At 39.6% G+C, this 21409-nt stretch overlaps 1 protein-coding gene across 13 annotated transcripts in view; it reads left to right on the top strand.

Moving 5' to 3' along the window:
* AIG1 (androgen induced 1) overlaps nt 1–21409 on the top strand; it is a 326962-nt gene that overhangs the window by 232283 nt on the left and 73270 nt on the right. The gene's annotated exons all lie outside the window — the stretch shown is intronic.

The following is a 21409-nucleotide window of genomic DNA, read 5'->3' on the forward strand; positions in this document are numbered from 1 at the left end:
CCCATTGGCCCCTCCTTCAACTAGTAAAGACCACTTGCAAGGACTAGGGAAGTGTTTGTTTTCCTAATTACTTTCTAAGCTTTTTCCCTCATCCTAAACCTTAAGTTTCTCTGATAGAAAATGTCCAAATGATCAGAACTCATACCTGCAATATGACTAAAGTTATGTCTTAAAAATGGATTTATGTGCTTTATACATATGAACTTACATTCAAAGGAGTGTTATCTTTCAGAAGAGTCAAGTAGGGAGGCTGCACAATTATTCCAGGGATGCCACGATGTTTAAAACATACCTGGAACTGCCTATAGCCATAGTTTACAAATCAGTCTCACTTCCCACCCCTACCCCAAATACGGTCTCATTACTTTGCACTCCTATTTGCTTACCTGTGGAAAAGGCAAGTTCTTTACTCTGGGAACTCTGGGTATACTTCTGCAAATTCATTTATATGCTATTAAATTACCTGCATCTTGTAGAGCCCCAGAGATTTCAGGAACTATGTACTTTCTGATGGCCTGTCTTCCGTTGTGGGTAGAATCAGTCCACGTTCCAAAGAGACACATGGGAAATGCCACATAGTCCTCATTATAGACCCCCAAGATCCCTCATGAAAATGAAGCATTACTCATGCTCTGTGTGCCAAGTGAGGCTTGCCAGCTCTGCGTACTCCCTAAGCAAACCAGTACTTGTTTGGACATGTATTTACATTAACCAGTGAATTCTCTCAGATTTGTTCTGAGAAAGCATTCAAAGTAGACTTTTTCCTTTGGTGTTCTGCCCTGGGCATTCATAACTATGCCAAAAGCTAAACAATGGCCCTCACGTCATGTCACATTATGTAAATCCAAGATTTTAATTGTTATCAAAAGGGTACTGGCTTTTGCTTCCTTTCAGACTATGTTAGGGCCAACATACCAGTGACACAACAGCCAAAGGTTTGGGATATGAAATCTTTTGATAGCATACCAGGGTTGTAACTGGACATTCCAGAGCCCCATGCCAAGATGAAAGAAAGCATTCCTCTCATCACATGCTAATTTTAAAAGAAATAGATGGTCTGTGCAATACTGAGTAAGGTTGAGCTAAATCTATACCTCAGGGGCTGCTGGCCAGGCTGGCTGGCTGTTTTGCTGGGACTCTAACTTACTGTCCAGTTAGACTCAGCTGGCCCTCCTCATCTGAATCTGTTCTCTTCCCAGGTTTGGATAGTGAGAGTAGAGAAAGTGAGGGACTTGGACTTTCCCCATTGACTGGTTCCCATTGAGCTCCTATTCTTGGTGGCTCTGTTTCCTAGCCCCGTTGCAGTCCTCCCCAGGCTTAGCATCTAAAGGCCGTCCCATCTCCTTCCATGATGACTTCTGCCTCTTTGCCACGTTTCTCTTTCCCCCAGCCCAAACATCACCTGTCCATTTGTGGGGAGCTCTTAACTCCTTTCCTGGACACTCCCCTGATCATCATCCCCCCCAACACGCATTTCTCTGCACCTGTTTGTGAGATTTTCCCCAATCATTGAGAGGACCCTTATTTATAGCATTCTGGATACATACGGAGGTCTCCTTGGTGTCTGATGTAAGAGTTTAAGTATCAGGAATCATAATGGGTACCACTTCTTTGAGCCAGACACTGTGCCAAGTTCAGTTCAAATATTATTTAGTTGCCCAAACAGTCCTTAAAGATAGGCATGATATCTTGCCCATTTTTACAGGGAAGCATGCTGAAGTTTAGAGAGAGTACATGACTTGCCCAGGATGAGCCACTGGACTGTTGCCAGAACTACGGTACAAGCCCCAGTGTGTGGCTCCAGATTGTAGTCTGTTAACTGGACCCTCCACTGCCCTTGCTGTGTGAAGAGTAACTCCATGAATGAACATACTGAGTTTTTTATTTTGTTGAGAAGAAATACATAAGAACCAGCCAAGCCTGGTAGCTGAGGCCACTTTCTGGGTTGGAAACATTTCTAGACTTTAGCTTTCTCAGAAGTAAAACAGGGAGGAGGACAGAATGTACCTCGTAGTTGGAAAGACACTGTTACTGCATATAAAGCCCATAGAACAATGCCTGACTCACAGTAAAAAAAAAATACCTATATTTGCTATTTATCAGTTCTGAAATGCTCCTTAACAAATAGTAGTATAAACAGTAATGTTTTCTTTTCAAGGCTTGAGAATTTTAGTTACCATAAATGTTTTCTTTTTACTCATTCTGGATCATTTGCACAAAATCAAAAACAATTTTAGTAGTCATAAACAACTCTAAAGGATATGAAAATATATATTTTTTAATTATAAAAGAATGATTAGGAAATCTTACAGGGGTACTGGGTAACAACAGGGAGCTGTAAAATCATGGACTCCTGACTCTTGTTGCCTTCTGGTTGACATTTATAAAAGAGAAGACATCTTTGCTCCACCTGGTGCAGTCGTCTGGGGCTGAATCTTTTCCCAGGCTGCCTCCACCCTCACTTCCAAGCACCTGGAATCCTTGTCTCTCTGCAGTTTTGCTGCTTCTCATTGCTCTGCCTTTCAATCTGCAAGATACAGAAAGAGGAAACCAACTCAGACCCTAGGAAATGTACATCCTCAAGACTTTAAGAGTAGTCTCTGTCCTGAGGAGTCTTCTTCCAGCCCCTGGCTATTCTCCCCTCCTTCAGGGGTTTCTCATTCAATCGGAGCCCATGTGAGATGTCAGAAGCCATGTATAACACATGTTGATCTCTCAACCCAGGACACATCAAGAACAAGTAGGCGTTAGTGAAGGGGACGAAATGGATCCTGGGTGTTTCCACTTAAGTATAAATATTCCTTGTCAACTGCTGTGAGTGTATTTAAGGCAAAATAGAGATGTCTGTTGTCTCTGGGCCCTAGTGGTTTTAAACAAATTCCATATTCCAAATCTCATTTCCCAAATGTGTTCATCGAATAACTTTCCAACTCAGAAAATAAAGCAAAATAAAATCAGAATTGTTAATGGAAAAAGCAAACTCTGTAAAATATTTAAAGAGGTTTATTCTGAGCAAACATGAGTGAGCATAGCCCAGAGAACAGTATCAAGAGGTCCTGAGAAAGTGTGCCCAAGACTGTTGGGTTACAGTTTGATTTTATACATTTTAGAGGGACAGAAGTTACAAGCAAAGATGTGAATCTATACATGTAAGGTATGCATTGGTTTGACCTTAAAAGGCAGGATGTCTCAAAGAAGTAGTGGGTGGTTACAAGTCATAGGTGGATTCAAAGATTTTTCTGATTGGGAGTTGTTTGAAAGAGTTAAGCTTTGTCTAAAGACTTTAAGTCAGTAGAAATAAATGCTTGAGTTAAGATAAAGGAGATTGTGGAGACCAAGTTTCTTGTTATGTAGATGAAGCCTCATAGGTGGCAGCCTTCAGAGAGAATGGATGGTAAATGTCTCTTTTCAGACCCTAAAAGGCATCAGGCTCTTGATTAATCTATCCTGGATCCAGGAATGTCCTGGCTGTATTAATGGAGACTCTCTACAAATGCAAAGATCCCCCACAAAAGATGGCTCTGCAGAGCCATTTCAAAATATGTCAAAGAAATATATTTTGGGCTAAGATATGTTTTATTTCCTTCAGGACCTACCATCTGTTATGTGATGCTACATCAAAATCAGGTTGAAATTTGGAATCTTATTGCCATGAAGTGTCTGTTTTGTTAGTCTTATGATCTCTATTTTAAAGTTAATCCTGGTCGGTTATGCCTAAACTCCAAAAAGGAGAGGGTACAATTAGGCATGTCTAACCTGCCTTCCCCTAATGGCTGCGAATTCCATTCTTCAGGTTTCTCTAGGGTCCCCTTGGCCCAGAGGGGGGTCCATTCAGTTGGTTGAGAGGCTTAGGATTTTATTTTTGGTTTACAGAATGAAGTGTGTTCATTCTTTTATGATCATTTCTAAATTATTTCATGTCAGAATTCTATCTTCCACAAAATTTGATTGTCTCTCAACTGGGCAATTTTGGATGATTTTTTGGCTTCTTGTTGAAATGTTTTTGTATCTCAAGTTTCTGCTGGAAACATACATTACTTTTTATTTACATACAGTATTTGTAAGCCAGAGAAAAAGTTCTCAAAAATAAAAATAAGCGTGTACTCAAATTTTAAAGTCTTAGAATATTTAGCTATGAATGAGTAAAATTTTTAGGAAAAAATTTGTACCCTCTTTACTAAGAAAATGAAATTTTAGACCACATTCAATTCCTTCCATTTAATCAGATGTTTCTTCACCAGTTAAACAAATCTGGCCGACATGTGTTATTTGACCAGCAGATGACATTTTTCTCAGTTCAACTTGACTCTTTCACTCCACCATAGCTGTTGACTTTTATATCTGTAATGGTTTGTGTACATTTTTCTGATTTTCTGGCATTAGAGAACCGAGTCCAAGATGAATGAAGTTGATAATGTTACTGGTGGCATATACGTATGGGTCTGCAACAACCTCATTTCTTGCCTCCTCAGAAGAAAGAATTTGACCAAGGGGCATAAGGCAGGGTGAGACTGAGGCAAGTTTTAGAACAGGAGTGAAAGTTTATTTAAAAGCTTTAGAGCATGAATGAAAGGAAGTAAAGAACCCTTGGAAGAGGGTCAAGTGGGCAACTTGGGAGATCAAGTGTGCAGTTTGACCTTCTGACTTGGTGTTTTATGTGTTGGCATGCTTTCGGGGTCTTGTGTTCCTTTCCCCCTGATTCTTTCCTTGGAGGGGGCTGCCCACATGCACAGTGGCCTACCAGCACTTGGCAGGGGCCGCATGCTCAGTATGTTTATTGGAGTTGCGTGCATGCTCACTTGCGGCATTCTTCCCTTACCAGTTGAATGCTCCTAGAAGGTCATATACCAATTAAACTCCACCATTTTGCCTCTTAGTGTGCATGCTTGAGCACACTCACCCACCTCCTGAGATCTTATCAGGAAGCTGTTGATCGTGAACTTTAGGTGTCTTTCTCCATTGGGAGACTGCCTTTCCCTGGTGCCAACTGCAACCAATTATTATTTGAAAGAGGCAGTTTTAACAACAACTGACTGACCATCACCTGATGGTTGCCTGACATTCTTGTTTGTAGGGAGGTAGTGGGGGAATGCTCTCCTGCCCTTTCGTGTCTGACTAACTACCTACTGTAACAATAAGTATCTCACATTCTGAAGAGAGCTACCTTTCTTGGGGCTTATAAGAGACAGACAAAGGACTCTTCTCACTTATTATCACCAAGTCCATCCATGCTCCATCATGCCCGTCTTCCCCACCCTCTTCCCAAGTTGGGGAAGAGGGACAGGGTCTTTGCAGTCTTGAGTTTTGGATCTAGGGGAGCCACTGGGGGAAGGAAAGGCCTCTCCATACTGACCAAAGCCAAGTGTGAATCTCTAAGGGAATCCCTGGTAAATAATAGCAATGAGGCAGGAATTTAGGAAGCTGACTTGTTAGCCTTCCTTATGTCTCCTATTTAAGCAAGGAAAAGAGTCTTGGAAAGATATGGCAGGGCAGCGGGAGGAGAAGCTGTAAAGCGGCCTGTGGTCCCATCATTGTAAGTGCCAAAGTTTCTTGTAGATCTGGTTTGACATAGAGGAAGGTTGCTGGAGTTGAGCTGTCTTGATGGTAGCCCACCCAAGAAAGAATGGTTCCTGGGCAATGGTTTTCCAGCAGCAGGAAACCATGGGGTGTGCTACCCTGGACAGGAACCAGGGGGTGTTAAAGAGGTCTAGCTGGAGCCAGCCAGATCCCCCACATAAGGAAGCTCTTCATTGCAGAAACACTTCAGAGACCCCTGCAAACCTCACACATATGCACCGATGCAGAGGTGAGCACCCGGACTTCAGCCTCACAGCACTGATCAGTGGGAAGCAGGGATTTGCCAACCACAGCGAAAGCCCCTCGCACAAGCACAGGCAGTGAAGTCAGAAGATATTCATCCTTGTTCCCTTTCCCCCACCAGAAAGGAAAGAGGCATCTCAGAACCAGGCCATGTCCTCCTCTTCTGCTTCAGGGTCTTGGAGTACATGGAATAAAGAAGTAAACCCCCTCCCATTCAGGGTTCCAGGAATAAGCCTGGTGTGTTCAAGGAAAGCAGAAGGCCACTGTGTGTGGAAACAGAGTGAGGGGGAGAGCACACAGAGCTCCTAGGGTGAGGGAAGGAGAGCGTTATAGGCCACTGAAAAGACTGCCCTTAATTCAAATTGGGAGTCATTGGAAGGTTTGGACAGAGACTTGACATGAACTGAGACATTTCTAAGGAATCACTTTGGCCAATGTGTTAAGAGTGGATTGAAGGCAAGGGTAGAACAAGGAGAAGAGAAGGGAAGGCTATAGAAGAAATCCTGCTAAGAGATGAAGTGGCGTAGACCCTGGTGGTAGAAATGGCGTTAATAGGATTCTGGATATATTTTGAAGGTAGAGTCAACAGGATTTGCTGGCCAAGTTTAAATTAAACTCTGGACTCAGCCCCTTTAATAACGTTTAACCTTGGTATGGAAGGCAAAATAATGCCCACCACAAACCCCCAAAGATATCCACATCCTAAAATCCCCAGAACTTTTGGATATATTCCCTGACATGACACATGTTAAAAGGGACTTTGCAGGTGTGATTAAGGTAAGGACCTTGTGATGGGCAGGTTAGCCTGCTTTGTCCAGGTGGACCCAGTCTAATCCTGTGAACCCTTAAGAGTAGAGAGCCATTCACAACTGTGGTCAGAGAGACATGACTGCGGAAGGACAGTTAGAAAGATGCAGTGGAAAAAGGACTCGAACTGCCATTGCTGGCTTTGAAGACAGAGGAAGGGGCTGTGAGCACGGAACAAGGACCCCCTCTAGAAGCGGAAAAAGGCAAGGAAAGGGATTCTCCCCGTAGAGCTTCCAGAAAGGAACTCAGCCCTGCTGACACCTTAATTTTAGCTCAATAAGACCTATGTTATACTTCTAACCTGTAGAATTCTCCGATGAATGTGTGTTGTTTTAAGCCACAAGTCTGTGGCAATGTGTCATAGTAGCAGGAAAAAAACAAATACTTGAACAAATCACTTAATCTCTATGGGCCTCAATTTCCTTATCTGAAAAAAAAAAAAAAAGCATGATGATAGTGATCAGGCAGGATTGCTGTGAGAATCAGAAAAATGGGTATACAATGTTCAGCACCTAACTTGCACTCAGTTCCAGTGGCCATTATTATTCTGTTTACACGCTAGGAATACTCCATCCTCAGAGAGCCTCAGCTTAGCTCTTTCTGCAACTTTCTTCCCTCATGAACCTTACCCTGGAAGGCAGAAGTCCAGATCTTTGAAGTTAGATGCTCCTTGTTTAGTTCCCCTCTTCCTGGAGTCTTTGAGCAAATTACTTATCCTCTCTTAGCCTCATTGCTACCACCTTTAAAATGGGAAAGAACGCCTGCCTCAGAGAGTTGTGAGGATTAAAGAGTCCATAGGGATGCTCAGGAAATGAGAACATCTTTCCTTCCTCCTAGGCAACAAAATTCCTGAATGCCTGCAGAGACCCTAGGAGAAAGGCTCATTTTCTTTTTCTCTCTCTCTCTTCCCCCACCCTTACTTTACTTTCTTTTTATCCTCTGTTCTTCATACAAGTTTTGGTCCTACTTTACAGGATGTGTGGCTCTTCATAACCTATTAAGAATGTTAAATAGTTTTCTGAAATTTTCTTATGGTTCATATATTAAGTTATTTCCAGAGCTCTGCTTTTCCCATGAGATTTGAGAATGTCATTACTTTCCCATTATTCCAATCTGTGTATTTGTACAAGCACGTTGCTGAGAATGCACTATTTTCTCATCTTGTAAGGAAAAGTCTATCTGGGCAGTTGAAAGCCTGACAACAGAGAGTGTGTCTTGCCCTTGGCCCCTGAGAATGTCCACTTGGGTGTTGGTCAAATCGACTTCTTAGACCTGCATCTGTATAGAAAAGGCTTATGTATATAATCTGTCTCAATCCCCAGTATTTATTATTCTGAGTTTTTTGTTCTTCTACCCCAACAGCTGGTTCTTAGACATTCTGGGAGTACATGAACAACTAGAATTCCCCATATGCTATTAACCTTGCCCCACCCTGAAGTCATGTTTTATGTGGTTATGATCGTTCCCACACTCCCTAGCTTCCCTACAGCCATGCCCACACCGCTGCTCTTTTCCCCATAGTCTGCTCAGATCACCAGTGTGATGCTGCTTGTGCCCTTGATGCTACTTGGCAATTTTCCTGTGGATTTCTCCAGACATCTGTATTCACTCACTCTGCCTCCACCTCACTCTCCCAGTCCTCCCAGCAGATGGCCTGGCCTTTTATTTCACAGAGAAGATAAAAGACTCTAAACAGGGACTCCTTCGATCTCCCCCTGCAAACATCATTTCTGCACCCATCCTCTCTTCAGCTCCTGAGACAATAGGAAAACGGTCTCTATGTCTTTCAGCAAGCAATCCTTCCTTCTGGACTCTGGCTTCATACCCTTCCAGCTCTCCTGGGACCCCATTCGTGCTCATCACTTCATTCTCCTGTAACTTCATTCTCACTGCTGGATCCTTTCAATCAGCATCTAAACACACTGTAGTCCCAGTCTCCACCTTACAACATTGCTCTTCTAGGACCAGCCCCTGTACCTCTAGCTGCTTCCCTATTTCCCTACTCACAGCTGAGTGCCTTGCCTTCAAAGAGTTGTCTCCATTGTCTCTACTCTCACACAGCAAAGGCTTAAGAGACAAGGTGGTGTAATGGTGGAGAGAGTGAATTCATGAGCCAGACTGCCTAAGCCTGTATTCTGATTCTGCCATATGAACTGGGCCAAGTCACTTAACCTCTCTGTTTCTTGGTTTTCTCATCTGTAGAATGGAATAATAATAACTCTCTCATCAGATTGGCATTACCATTAAACTAATACTAGTCTTTAGTATATGTAAAACGCACAGGACAGTAAATCACACAAAGAATATACTATGTTAATATTATTATTATTAACCCACGCCAATGTGGCTTCAGCTGTCATTACTTTAGCAAAACTTTGGCTGATGTCACTGGTGACTTCTCTTTTGCTGCATTTATGGAATGCTCTGTAGACCTCTTCTCAATTGACACTTCAGCAATTTGATACTAAAACACACCCCCACTTCCTGATATGTTCTCTTCCTCTGATTTAGGTGTTGTAACCATTTATTTTCCCTCCATTCTGAAGATGATCCCTCTCAGCCTCATTTACTGGCTCTTTCCACTCCCCCCAAGCCTCAGTGTTGGAATTCTTCAGAGCTCACTTCCAGGTCCTCTTGTTTTACTACCCAGTCTCCCTAGGTAAGCCCATCCACATGTGTTTGCAATGCCTTCATTTCCGAACTCCATCCCATACCTCTCTCCTGAACCTACTCCATATCTATTCATTTAGCAATTGCAAACCAACCTCATGCCATGCCAGATGTCTGCATCCCACCCACAAACCTGCATCCGCTTGTCATCATCCTGAAACTAGTCGTTCATGCCAGAAATCTATGAGACATCCTTAACCCATCTCTTTTAGGCCCACTCCAGGCAGTTGTTCACCAATTTCAGACTTCTGTACCTCCGATGTACTTTTAGAATCTTTATCCTTTGCTCCATCTCCGCTGCCAACACTATGGTCCCAGCCTCAGTTATCTCTCCCCTCAACCACTGCTAGAACTGGCATCCCCCCCGCCAACTCCTATCTATCCAAAGGATCCCTGAGTGATCTTTTATAAACAAATGTCATCATGCTACTCCCTTGCTCCAAGACTGTGGATGACTTCCCATTGCTCCTCAAGATAAGAACCAAAATTCCTTTACATGGTTTAGGGGGCCCTGCATTACCTGACCCCTGCTGACCTCTGGCCTCATCATATTCCTCCTTCCCTTTTCCTTGCTAGCTTCAGCCACAGTGATCTTCTCTGATTGTCAAAAACAATAAGCTTCGTCCACTTCAAAGCTTTCACTTTCTTTGTGCCACCAACAAATCCCACCTCTCCCTGTGTCATGTCTCGCACCAGTGTTAGTTTCAAATCCTGCTCCTCTTTGAGGCCTCAACTTAACTCTCTTTCTTGGGGAAGCCCTCTCTGATTCTCCAGACTTGGTTCAGCTTCTCTGTGCTACACTACTATAATCTTCTGTTGATTTCTGCTAGGGGATTTTAAAAATAGTTGAAGTTTTGTGGTTATTTGATTAACTCTTTCTCCAAAGTCTGCCCCCAAAATCCCCTCCCTTCACTATCTAAAGCAAGAAAAAGATTAGCACTTGAAATTATCTTAAAGAAAATAAAGAAGGCTTCCTTGTCTCCAGTATTCTAAGAGTTAATACAAGCACATTTTCTTTAGACATTACATCAATAAAATATCACAGAAAATATGTTTAAGATAGACATTAATAAGAGAAATTGCAACAGTGAGTTTTAAATGCAAGCAAATAGGGAAAATGAATATATATTACACATACACACACGCACCCCCCCCACCGCACCACACACAGACATACACACACACCCCTACGTCTCTTACATTTAGTTCAATGGTAACCATATAAAATATTTACGACACCCCTGCCATCCATTTCTCCAATATTGAATTTCAGCTTTATTGTTTCTTCTCCCACCTGCCTGATTCATTTAAATTGCCAACTGAAGCTGATAAAGTTGTAGCAGAAACCTCACAGACTGCGCTCCTTGCCAGAGTGACTCACATCCTATGGGAGAGATGACCCAGTTCAGGCAATAAAACCATTCCACATAGAGGAAAGATTCATTAATTAGCAAAATCATAACCTCTTCATTTCCCTCAGGGGTGCCTTCTTGGTGTCTTTGAGAGTATGAGAGCATTCTGAAGGCTCAGAACATATTCTGTTGTGGGCTGCATGGGAGGATACATGTATGTGAGCCTCTTCACAGGGACCCCTGTCCTGCCCAGTCCCACCTTTAGCAGATGGTTTCCACAGCTGACAGAAACTGAGAGGAAACCAGTCCCCAGGCATTTGTATCTCCCACAGCACCAAACAGAGGCACACATTAAAATCTGGTTAAAAGTAAACAATTCCGATGAAGAGTTATCTGTGGCAGAGATGAGCGTATACCCCAAGAGTCAACAGAAATTTATAGCCCAAAAGACCATTTGCTTGTGATGTGATGGAAATGGCAAGAGAAACTTGATCTAAAATAACCATATAAAACTTTGACTTTGTACATGTAAGTAGACCCATTTCCCTAATAATTTTCAAAGTAAGATAAGCAACTGGCTTATTATTATTATAATATTTTAATTCTCTAATATTCTGAAAGATCTGGGTACATCTTGACTGGTGACAAAGTTCATTAACGCTCTCAAACAAGCACTTATTGAGTGTCTACCAGGTGTCTACCAGGTGCAGGAGGTAGACTATGGAAGAAGCTTCAGCTGTGTCCTCAAGGAGCTTACAGTCTATTGAAGGATACAGGGAACCAAAAAGCAATAGTCATCCAGTTGATAACTGCTATTTGCAAGAGAAAAAATAGAGTCTACAGGAAGGTTCTCTAACCCAGACTTAGAGAGTCCTAAAAGGCTTCCCAGAGGAAATGACATGTAAGCTGTCTCTTGGAGGGTAAATAAGAGTTAGCTTTATGAAGGTCCAGGATAAAAGTGTCCCAGGCAGAAAAAGGAGATGGCCTAGAAGCAACAGAGAGGAAACCATAGTCAGGGAGCCAAAGCAGTTCAGTGCACCTGGAGCCATTGACATTTTGCCCTCCTCCTGTCACTGCAATATATATTCTACCTCGACTCTCCCCACCAAAACCGTTTTCATTTTTTCTTTCTACAACATCCTTCTTTGAACTGATTATTTCATGACTGGGTGGGTAGGTGGGTGGTTATTTGGATGATTGGTTGGTTGGTTGGATGGTTGCTTGGGTGGTTGGATGGATGGTTGGGTGGTCGGATGGTTGGGTTGTTGGATGGTTGGGTGGTTGGTTGGGTGGGTGGTTGCTTAGTTGGATGATTGGTTGGTAGAGTGGTTGGTTTGCCCATTTCCTGTAACACTGCTCCTACTCAGCCTCCTTGGGAGGCCCCATTCTTCACACTCCCTGATGCTCTAGCCCTTCTGGCAAGCTTTCATACACTGCCTCTCCTCCAATTTTCATGTCTCAGCCAGAGAGTTTTTTTAAAATGCAAATTTTATCCTGTCAATCCTCCTACTTAAAACTCTTCAATAGTTTATTTTTTCCAGTTTGGGTATTTTTTTTCTTTCTGGTAGCACTTTTATTTTTTCTTGCACAATGACGTATCCTTGGGCTGTGATACTCTCACACAACAGTAGAAAAACAAGATGTGTAAGTCATCCATAAAGCTGAGAATTATGTACAAAAATCTTACATAAACTAAAATGATGCATAAATTTACAGGTAAAAATACAAATCATTTTGCAACTAGAATGACTAATTTAGCCCTGTGACATTCTGCTGCTGCAAAAAAAAAAAAAAAAAAAAAAAATGGATAAGAAAGAAAATGGAGTCCTACGTTTTCTACCTCTGCTGGAAGACTGCAACAAAGAAATGACAATTCATTCATAAATTCTTGCCAGCCTCTGGAGAAATCCAGGAATTGTCATTTATACTCTGTGGAGATCTGATCAGGCCCTAGAGGAGTGAACAACTTGAAAGAAATTGTCAGGCAGCCAAAGACCCATCACATCAGGCCAAGTGCCCTCTATAAACATGTTCCCGTTATTCTCCCTTTGCCACACAAAGTGTCTAGCCACACATGCTAAACTTTAAACTAAAGATATGTAATGAATTTTAGAAAATGTATTATAAAGAAATAGTTAATATGAATACAAGTTGAAATAGTGCTATTTGCCTATCAGACAAAGACAGGTGTCTTTTTAAAAAGGCATCTTCCAAGTACATAAGTCTAATATAAGATGCTGTCCATTTAAAAGTAGCCAGGTGTGGTGGCTCATGTCTGTAACCTTAGTCAGGAGGCTCACCTGGGCCCAGGAGTTCAAAACCCAGCATGGGTAACATAGCTAGCTAATAGTCCCAGCTAATCAGGAGGCTGAGGTGGGAGGATTGCTTGAGCTCGGGAACTTGAGGCTGTAGTGTACTATGCTTGTGCCACTGCACTCCACCCTGGGCAACAGAGCAAGACTCTCTAAAATTGCAGTGGGCAATGGGCAGGTCAAACTCATCAGACTCTTGCTTGCTATTCCACATCTGCTGGAAGGTGAAGACAGTCACCAGACACAGTATGTACACTCAGAAGAAGGGCAATCTTAATTTTTATTGTGTTTTTTTTCCAAGGCTGTGACATCTGTCTGTGTTGTAAAGCCAGTAGTAGCAGGACACATGGTAGTACTACCAGACCAGATGGGATGTATTGTGTAGGCATATAGATCTTTTCTAATATAAGCATCACATCTCAAGGGTGACATGGAAGTGCTATCTTGAGTGCCACTGCTTTCATACCTGAGGAGGATGGCTAGAAAGAACTTCCAGGTCCATGACTCTCTCCTTGACAGAGGTGGTCAACTGACTGTGAGGGAGCTTAGTGCTCTTCTCCAGGGTAGATGGTAAGCAATGGTGGTTCCTGTTTGACATCCAGGACAGAGCAGCACCACTTCTCCTTGGCATCATGTACAATTTCTTCTCTGCTTTAACCTCTTCTTCTCACAGTCCTTAAGAATACTCTTCCAAGTCTCAGCTAGCAGAGTCGAGAAATAGCATGACATAGGGCAGGTGTAACTGTCATAGAAGGGCATTGTGTGAGTGCCACCATCACCTAAGTCTACCAGCAGTATATGACCAGAAGCATTACAGGAACAGCATGGCTGGAATAGCAACACACGTAGCTGGGCTATTGAAGGTGTCAAACAGAGCCTGTTACAGGTGTCATCAATTGATGGACATTTGGTTTGTTTCTACTTTTTGGATAAATATGGAAGTTTGAAGTTATGAAGTACCCATATGCTTAAAGAGAGAAATGAGTAGCAGAGGAATTTCAGGCCACTGAGAGGGTCTGGTTGAATTTGAAAACCACAGTATGATGCTGCACAGTCATGTAATTTATGACACACAAAACTCGTCAGCAGTAAGCTCCGCCTCTTCCCAGAACGCCACACTTCAGCTCTACTAAACTGCTTGTAGTTCCACGAACTCACCTCTGGGATTTGCAGTGTTCTCTTTGCCTCGACCATTTCCTTCCAGGTCTCACTGCCATTCCCAATCTAACCTTGAGTCTGAGATCAGATGTCACATCATCCAGAAGCTTTCCCTGACATTCTGAGTCAGTGTCACTTGCCCCTTTTAAGTGGCACCCTCCATTCACCCCATCATGGCATTTCTGACCCTGCTGTGACCCATCCACCCTGCACCACCACTAGGCTAGAATCTTATGGGCAAGCACTGTGACATTCACCAGATGAGCCCCCATATCTGGCATGATGCCTGCTGCCTAAGAGGGGCTCAATAAATTTTAAAGGAATAAATCAGTGAATGAGTGGTGGATGCTTTCAAAAACATGGATCCATGAGGGTTAAAGATGCTGAGAACTAGGACTTGGTGTAGTAATGAGCACGTCTCTCCAACACACTGGCAGCTGAAATTCTTCAGAGATGAATTTCTGTACTTTTAAAAATAATTGAGAACTAGAGTAATTAATGTTTGTCAAAACATACTTGTTTGTATTTCTGGACAAGTTTTTATCAAAGTTAAAAATAAATCTTTCAGAAATATTAGCTTTGCAATTCTCCCGTTTTCTTTGTCCACATTTGGCGCTCCACTCTTGAATGATGGTTTCTAGAACACAACTGGAAAGAGGCAAGAGGCTATTTACTCAGTTGCACACAGATAGAAAAGAATAAGTTACCAGCCAGGATTTCCAGTGTAATCTAGCATTAGAGATAACCCCTGATAGACATCAGAAGAGGGTGTAAGTCCCTTTTCAAAAGAAAAAATTAAAAACTACTAGTGATATGCCTTCCCTAACCATTGCTTTCAAAGACCTTTTAAATTATTTTTGTTAATTAAAATTTTGATCATGTATACTTCGAAAAATTACTAAATTAAGTCTTGATTTTTATAGCATATTAAGTTAATAGGGATGTTGCTTGAATTGACCAAATAAATTCTTCAATATAGCCACACACAGAAAATAGAGCTACGTGTTTTAAATTGTATACTGTAAGCCTTTGAATGAATTTTCCATGAAGAAGGCATCATGGAGAAGAAGAAATATCTGACACATACAAATGAGGTGAGGACAAACTACTGAAATGTAGCTGGCAGTGATTCAGCTTCTTAGTTCACTTTTAATAGTTTATTTATTTATTTTTATATTTATTTTATTTATTTATTTTTGAGATGGAGTCTTGCTCTGTCACCCAGGTTGGAGTGCAGTGGCGCAATCTCAGATCACTGCAAGTTAATAGTTTAAGTTCACGTATCTTTAAACTAACTGTGTAGCTTTTATAAGAGACAAATATTGGGAGATGGCCTTAAATTGACTCTTGCTTTGCAAACCAAAGTATATCTTAAAACAAGTTCCCATGTGCTTTTCTAATGAGTTTGGACAATAATGCTGCCTCGGATTGCAATGTTCAAGGCAGTCATTAAAGTTAATAATCAGTGCTCTTGTATGGAAGCTTTATGCCTAATATTGATCATCCCTTTATTGTGTGGCATTTGCTAGTATTCAAGTAGCAAGGAGCTCACCACATAGGCCATCAAGTAGGTTTCCATGGTAGCAGTCTTTCTTTTGTTATTCACCTTGGTGACATAGACTGGGTGCAAGTCCCAAGCCTTGGCAGCTTACACGTGGTGTTGGGCCATTCTCATGCTGCTGTGAAGAAATATTCAAGATGGAGTCATTTATAAAGGAAAGAGATTTAATTGACTCACAGTTTTGCAGCACTGGGGAGGCCTCAGGAAACTTACAGTCATGGTGGAAGGGTAAGCAAACACATTCTTCTTCACATGGCGGCAGCAAGAAGTGCAGAGCAAAGGTGTGGGAAAGGCCCTTTATAAAAGTGTCAGATCTCATGAGAACTTACTATCACAAGAACAGCATGGGGGAAACTACCCCAATGATTCAATTATCTGTACCTGGTCCCTCCCTTGAGACATGGGGATTATTACAATTCAAGGTGAGATTTGGGTGGGAACACAGAGCTAAACCATATCAGACAGTATCCAAATACTCACCATGTCACTGCTTAATGAAAATAAATAGAATATTGATAATGCCTGTAGAGTCAAGAACTTAGTCTCTGGGTGTGACAACAAGGCAAGGCATGATGTCTACCAAGGTTTTCTTTTAAGCAACTGTCCGCTAAGCAGGACTAGTATGCCTTTGATCTTATTACATGTTAATAATCCTCAGTTGTCTTATATTATTGCCCTGGAGACAAATAGAATCCAATGGTGACTAGAATAGTTTCATTAGTGCTGAATCTTATGAAAGACAAGTTTGTGATTGCACACTAATAAAAGTACAATATAAAAACTATGGAAGAAAAGAGAATTCTACTTTTTAAGGTGTAAGGATAACATTGAGGAATGAAAACAGCTTTGGATTTGTGTTGGTTTGTGTGTCCTCATTTTTCCCAATGACTCAACACCTAGGCTTGCTCATTTCTCTATTGTCTAAAACAAATGCATTCTGGTAAGTATCACTTCTCTTTGATTGTGAATTGATTATTTGAGTTCATAGGAGCACATGGGGGCTTTATTATGCTGGCTGGCTTGTTCTGAGGTCAACAGGGAAGTCAACTAGTACTCAGTCATTCAAATAAAGAGAATAATGTACTCAGACTTAACATCTTTCTGGTATTCAGTCCTACCAAAATATCATTTCTGCCACTTTCTCAGGAAAGAGTAAAACTTATAACTCTTAATTTAATTTACCTTTCTCCTTCCTATAGGATACCTGAAAACATTTATGAATGAGTAAGTCTTTAGTGCCTCCATTTTAGCTACTTTAATCTGTGAAATTTCCACAAAGCATTATATGGCTTTCCCTTGTATTTTTAGCCTTCATTATAAACAGTCTGAGTGTAACATCCATAGGGGTGTGTAAAGTTTCTACCATATATAAAATATATTCTAAAAATATATTTAAAAGAAAAACTACAAATACCAAAGCCAAAGAGAAAATCTTGAAAGAAGCTGGTGGTGGGGGTGGTAGAATGGGGGGCTTCCTTTTACTTATAGAAGAACAAGGATAAGAATTATACTTCTCATCAGAAATCATGCAAGCAAGAGGAGAATGGAAAAGTATTGAGTATTGAAAGACAAAAGCCGTCAACCTAGAATTATGTATCTAGGGAAATTATCTTTCAAAAGTAAAGAAGAAATATTTTCTCAGACAAGCAAACATGGAAAGAGTTAATCATCCACAGACCTACCCTAGAAGAAATATTAAAAGATGTTCTTCAAGGAGAAGAAAAATAAAGTTCAGAAACATGGATCTACACTAAATAAAGAAGAGCATAGAATAAGGAATAAATAATCATCAAAGAAAATATTTGATTTTTCTTTTTAAGTGAGGTATTAGAGAAGTGTTTTTTAATGTTACAAAGGCAACAACTTATTAGGTGATTATAGTATAGAAAATTATAAAATGAAATACTTTTAAGAATCAGAAGTATTCTAAGAGAGAAGAGAAAGCAGAATCATATAAAATACTCAATTAAACCAAAGAAAACAGAAAGGGGGGGCATAGAAAAAGAAACAGATGCCCAGTGCAATGAATAGAAAGCAGTTAAAATATGGTAGTTATTAATCCAACTATATCAATAATCACTTTAAATGTCAATAGCCTAATACACCAATTAAAAGACAAAGATTATTACAGTAGATAAAAATAACAAGACTAAAATATTATGCATGTTTCCTACAGGAAACTCACTTTAAACATAAAGGCACAGCTGGGCTAAGAGTAAAATGATGAAGAAAGATAGAATATGCTAACAGTAATCAAACTAAAGCTGATGTTAGCTATATTAATTTCAGACAAAGCATACTTTGAACAAGGAAAATTATCAGAGATAAACAGGAATATTACATAATAATGAAGGGATTAATTCACCAAGGGGACGTAATCTTTAATGTATATGCACATAACAGCAGAGCATAAAAATACATGAGACAAAACTGATAGAAACTTCCAGGAAACATAGGCATATCCACTATTATAATTGGAGACTTCAATTATTAGATCAAGCAGGCAAAAAATTCATAAGGATATAGTTGACCTGAGCAGTACCATCAATCAGCTTGATCTAATTGACATCTATAGAATATTTTATTCAACAAAAGTAGACTACATATTCCACTCAAGCTTATTCAGGACATTCACCAACATCAACCCTATTCTGGGCCTTAAAAAACCATATCTTAACAAAGTTAAAAAAACATAGAAGTCATACAAAGTATGTAAGTCATACAAAGTATGTCACAGTCAACAAGGGAGTTAAACTAGAAATCAATAAAAGAAAAAATGGCTAGAAAAGTCCAAAGTATTTGGAAATTAAATAGCACACTAATAAATAACCCATGGTTCAAATAAGAAGTGTCAAGAGAAATTTACAAATACTTTGTACTACAAGAAAATGAAAATACAACTCACCAAAATTTTTGAGATGCAAGGAAAGCAGTGCTTAGAGGTTAATTTAACATTATATGCATATATTATAAGTTTTTAATCTAAGACTAGAGAAGGAACAATTTAAGTCAAAAGTAAGGAGAAATGAAATAATAAAAATTAAAGAAGAAATAAAATTTAAAAAAATAAAAGCAAAAGCTGATTATTATCATAGACTGATAAAATTATAAAACTCCAGACAGGCTCACCAAGAAAAAAAGAAAGAATATACAAATTACTAATATAATAAATGAAAGAGGAATCTCACTACTGATCCTATGGTCATTAAAAGAATAATAAAGAAATATTACGAACAACTCTATGCCCACAAATTTGATAATCTAGATAAAATGGATCAATTCCTGGAAAGAAACGATCACCAAAACTCATGCAAAGAGAAAGATAATCTTAATAGACCTATCTCTATTAGAGAAACTGCATGAATAAGTAGTAACCTTTTAAAACAGAAAACACTAGACCCAGATGGCTTCACTAGCAAATCATACCAAACATTCAAGGAAGAAATGATACCAATTCTTCACGATTTCTTTCAGATAATGGAAGCAGAGAGAATACCTACTAACTCATTCTCTGTGGCCAGCCATTGCCTTAATATCAAAACAACTAGAGAAAGACATTACAAGAAAGAGAACTTACAGACACTTATCTCTCATGAACACAGATGCAAAAAATCCTCAAAAATGTTTGCAAATCAAATTGAACAATGTATAAAAACAATTATTCCAAAATAGCTGGATGAGAGGATTTGAAATTTTCTCAACACATGGAAATGATAAATACTCAAGATGATGGAGACCCCCAAATACCCTGACTTGATCATGCATCAAGTATATGCATACAGTCTATGCATATAACAAAATATTGCATGTACCCCATAAATATGTACAAATATTGTGTATCAATTTTAAAATAAAATAGATTTAAAAGAATTAATCACCAAAACCAGGTGGAATGTGTTGTAGGCATGCAAGAATGGTCAAAATTCAAATACCAATTGATATAATCCACAACATCAGTAAGCCAAAGAAGAATCATATGATCGTACTAAAAGATGCACAAGAAGACTTTGATAAAATCCAACATCCACTTGTGATTTAAAGGAAAAAAACCTCTCAGAAGAGTATAAATAGAAGAGAACTTCCTCAAGTTGATAAAGAACATCTATTAAAAATATATAGCTGGAAGTCTTAGCTAGAGCAATCAGACAAGAGAATGAAATAGAGAACATCCAAATTGGAAAGGAAGAAGTCAAATTATCCTTGTTTGTATGATCTTATGTTTGGAAAAACCTAAAAACTCCACCAAAAAAACTGTTAGAAGTGATAAACAAATTCAGTAAAGTTGCAGGATACAAAATCAACATAAAAAAATCCATAGCATTTCAATATGCCAACATTGAAGAATCTGAAAAAGAAGTCAAAAAGTAACCCCCTTTACAATAACTACAAGTAAAATTAAATAACTAGTAATCAACTTAACAAAGACGTGAAAGAGCTCTACAATGAAAACTATAAAAAATGGTGAAAGAAATCAAAGACGACATGCAAAAAACGAAGGATATTCCATGGTCATGGATGACCATGAATAAATATTGAATAAATATTGTTAAAATGTTCATATTACCTAAAGCAATTTACAGATTCAATTCAATCCCTATCGAAATACCAATGGTATTCTTCACAGAAATAGAAAAAAAAAATGCTAAAATTTATATGGAACTACAAAAGACCCAGAATAGCCAAAGCTATCCTGAGCAAAAAGAACAGAACTGAAACAATCACATTACATGACTTCAAATTATACTACAGAGATATATTAATGAAAACAGCGTGGTACTGGCATAAAAGCTGACACAGATCAATGAAACATAAGAGAGAACCCAGAAACAAATCCAAAGAACTGCAATAAACTCATTTTTGACAAAGGTGCCAAAAACATACATTAGGGAAAGGACAGTCTCTTCAATAAATGTTGCTGGGAAAACTGGATATCCATATATACAAGATAGAAACTAGACCACTATCTCTTGCTACATAGAAAAATCAAATCAAAATAGATTAAAGACTTAAATCTGAGACCTCAAACTATGAAACCACTATGAGAAAACATTGGGGAAATTCTCCAGGACATTGGACCGGGTAAAGATTTCTTGAGATACCCCACAAGCACAAGCAACCAAAGCAAAAAATGGACAAATGGGATCACATCAAGTTAAAAACCTTCTGCACAACAAAGGAAACAATAAAGTGAAGAGACAACCCACAGATTGGGAAAAAAAAAAATGCTTGAAAACTACCTGTCTGACAAGGGATTAATAACTAGAATATACAAGGAGCTCAAACAATTCTATAGGGAAAAAAAATAATAATAATTTGATTCAAAAATTGGCAAAAAATCTGAATAGACCTCAAAAGAAGACATACAAGTGGCTAACCAGTATAGAAAAAGGTGTTCAACATCATCGATAATTAGAGAAATGCAAATCAAAACTACAGTGAGATATCATCTCAACCCAGTAAAAATGGCTTTTATCCAAAGACAGGCAATAACAAATGTTGGGGAGGATGTGGAGAAAAGGGAACCCTTGTTCACCATTGATGGGAATGTAAATTAGTACAACCACTATGGAAAACAGTTTGGAGGCTCTTCAAAAAACTGAAAATAGATCTACCATATGATCCAGGAATCCCACTGCTAGGGACCCCCAAAAGAAAGGAAATCAGTATATTGAAGAGACGTCTGCACTCCCATGTTTATTGCAACACTATTCACAATAGCCAAGATTTGG

This window comes from Macaca fascicularis, chromosome 4 (assembly GCF_037993035.2).
Source record: "Macaca fascicularis isolate 582-1 chromosome 4, T2T-MFA8v1.1".
Taxonomy (NCBI): Eukaryota; Metazoa; Chordata; class Mammalia; order Primates; family Cercopithecidae; genus Macaca; species Macaca fascicularis.